General features: G+C 40.8%; 1 protein-coding gene across 1 annotated transcript in view; it reads right to left on the reverse strand.

The window, feature by feature from the left end:
• LOC106816082 (ragulator complex protein LAMTOR5-like) overlaps positions 1 to 2,236 on the reverse strand; it is a 35,061-nt gene extending 32,825 nt beyond the window's left edge. Inside the window, exons 1-2 of the mRNA XM_014820640.1 lie at positions 2,180 to 2,236; positions 1,345 to 1,419 (exon numbers count right to left, since the gene is read on the reverse strand). The gene's annotated coding sequence lies outside the window, so the exon portion shown is untranslated. The remainder of the gene's footprint in view (positions 1 to 1,344; positions 1,420 to 2,179) is intronic.
• Positions 2,237 to 2,929: the final 693 nt, after the last annotated feature.

The following is a 2,929-nucleotide window of genomic DNA, read 5'->3' on the forward strand; positions in this document are numbered from 1 at the left end:
TAGTGTGTGTTGTGTGTCGTGTGTGTGTGGGGGGGGGTGGTGTGTGTGTGTGTGTGTGTTGTGCATGCGTGCGTGTGTGTGTGTATGTGTGTGTGTGTGTGTGTGTTGTGTGTGTGTGTGTGCGTGCGTGCGTGCGTGCACCGTGAAAATAATAGAAAGTTGCTTTTTTTGACATCGGCTTGGCTGGCAACAGGGAACAACAACGCGAACGTTGTTAATACTCGTTATGTCCCACATGTACATTAATTCCGTTTGCAAATTACACATCGTGACATGACATAGTGATATACCCGAGTCCTCGAGTAACTATATACTTCGGCCCAAGCTTGTGCTTATAGCACCTCAGATTAGTGGTAATATTAGATTAGTGTAGCACATATGCGAATTTGTGGGGTACCTACCAAACAGGCAAACTATCAATATCATTGAGTTGAAACTTACTCTGCGTTGCCGCTAGTGGCGCTACTACTCTCTTAGATACAATAATGTAACCCAACAACAGGGGTAGAAATTAACTTTTGAACATGAGAGTCCAACGGAGTCACTGCACTCAAAAAGAGGGTGTCTGCAGCAAAATGAGGGAGTCCGCAGTCTGGGGTTCAAAATTAAAGATATTAACAATAAGGCATGTGCTTATTTTTAAGATTCATGCGGTTGCACGTCTGTCAAATTTTCTTTGGACATTAGCGGGAAAAATACAGTAATTCCGCGAGGCTAGTTAGTATGGCAGAATTTTCAGGGAGTCAGACGGACTCCTGCATATGTCAAATCAGGGAGTCCGACAGTAAATCAGGGAGTATTTGACTCCGGACTCCCGTTAATTTCGCACCCTGCAACAAGAGTAGAATCACCCTACTTCCCCAGTGCTGCCAACCCCCAGACTTGCAAAATCTGGAGATTTTTTTTTCACTTCAGGGACCTCATAAAAAAGCACAAAAAAACATTATATAACATTAAAAACAATTAACACTGTATATTTATTTACAAGAAATCCATCGATAGGGTATTGGAAGGCCCAAAGGGTTCAAAAAAACAATCTATGTGTGAAACGGGAATTTCCATGCACGGAATGAACATTGAATGAGTTGATGAACGTTCATAATAAAAGTTTTTTAGCAATTGGACAATAAGAGGATCGCTTGATTGGATGACATTGTTCAGTTGAGAAGGTGGTTCTGATAAATTAGTGAGAAGACCGGTGAAAATCTGGAGATTCTCGGCTCTAACCTGGAGACCTGGAGATGAAGCCCAAAATCTGGAGAGAGTCCAGGCTAAATCTGGAGGGTTGGCAACTTCTCTACTCTTGTTGGGTTACATTATTGTATCTACCACTCTGTGCGCTACCTGCATGATCTTGTATCTTGGCTCCCTCTCGTGTATTTCACAAGGCACTCAATTCATCGAAGTGCAGGGGATTATCTAGAGAAAAAGGAGATTAATGCCACCTCTAATTCTCTAAATATTAGTGTTTCGAACCACGTGAATTTTCCGCACATAATCTAACGCTGGTTTCAATAACCTGTGGTTGTCCCCTCTCCAGCCGTCTATTTGTTCACCATCCTTATATCTATTATAGCTATCACATTTATATAAATGTTCCAAGTCCTCTTTTATATTCTTATTACATCGACTACACCTGTCGTCACTGAAGTTATTTCTAAAGTAACCTTTGAGCTCAATCATGCAAGTTTTACATTTAAATGCAAAACACGAGTCGGCAAATGATAATGCTTTCATATATTCCTTCAATCCGTATGTTTCGATGTTTATCATCTTCATTTTTGTTTTATCTCTATTTTTCAAATTGTCTCGTAATACTAATATTACTATTTTTAAGATGGCATCTTTGACTTGTTCTTCCAGGCTCTTTTTGGTTTTAATCATATCACCTATGCCTATGGCTGTAAATAATATTTTCAGTTCGTACGTATTCATTTAAGATTATTAAAATTTCATTTGCCCAATTTTTTCCTCCCTCTTTGATCTGCTGTATAAATACTCTCTTCATCAATCTATTGTTTTCTAGCTTAACTATATATTGATTATTGTATTTGTAATAGCATGAGTTTTATGTATCCTATTTTATGATGATGTCGTGCACAGAACAGCGACGAATAGGCCTATACCGTATACGCAAAAAGTACTATAGCTAGCAATCCGAAAGAAGAACGTGAACAACCTTCATGATAACCTTTCTCTGGGGCGCAGGAACCAGAATAAACCCCCAGTATATAATAACGCAACGAGTAAATGGAGGCTGACATCTTGAATGCGTCTATCTAGATTGGTTTCCAATCTCTGGACTATGTCCATTTTGTATTTACGAAGAGATGAGGACCCCATCTAACCAGCGCTGCCACGGCGACCAATCACAAGTTATGTCAACAAAATCCACCAATCAAGTTGTCGATAGGCCGATGTTATATTGGCGTCTAAACACAAAAATTGATCGAATTTCGCGTTAGCCGCGAACAAGATTCGCGTTGTCCAAGATGCACATAGCTCCATTGCCCACACTTATTTTAAGTGCGTCCAAAATAAATGTGGTCAAGGGAAAAATTCAGCACTGGCCACACATAAGTGCGGCCAAGGAAAATTCAGGATTATCCGCACGTAATCAAAATAAGTGTGGCCAAGGGAAAAATTCAGCACTGCATGGCCACCCCTGGCCACACTTATACGCCGTGGCTATTCTTACGACCATATGCAGTCGTAACAATTATTTATGGACTATTCTTACGACATGCAACGCATAACGCATAATAGTTAATATTAATATAATGCTAGTCTAGGGAGTCGCCTATGCCTATACTCCCTAATATATACCACCGTCAGACCGGGGTGGCGTCCTTACTGCGCTGCTACGGCAACGGAAAATGGGCCCAGAGCGCGCCAAGGTTGGTATAAGCGTGCTATAAGCGTGGTGGAA

The sequence above is a fragment of the Priapulus caudatus genome, unplaced genomic scaffold (genome assembly GCF_000485595.1).
Source record: "Priapulus caudatus unplaced genomic scaffold, Priapulus_caudatus-5.0.1 Scaffold1281, whole genome shotgun sequence".
NCBI lineage: Eukaryota > Metazoa > Priapulida > Priapulimorpha > Priapulimorphida > Priapulidae > Priapulus > Priapulus caudatus.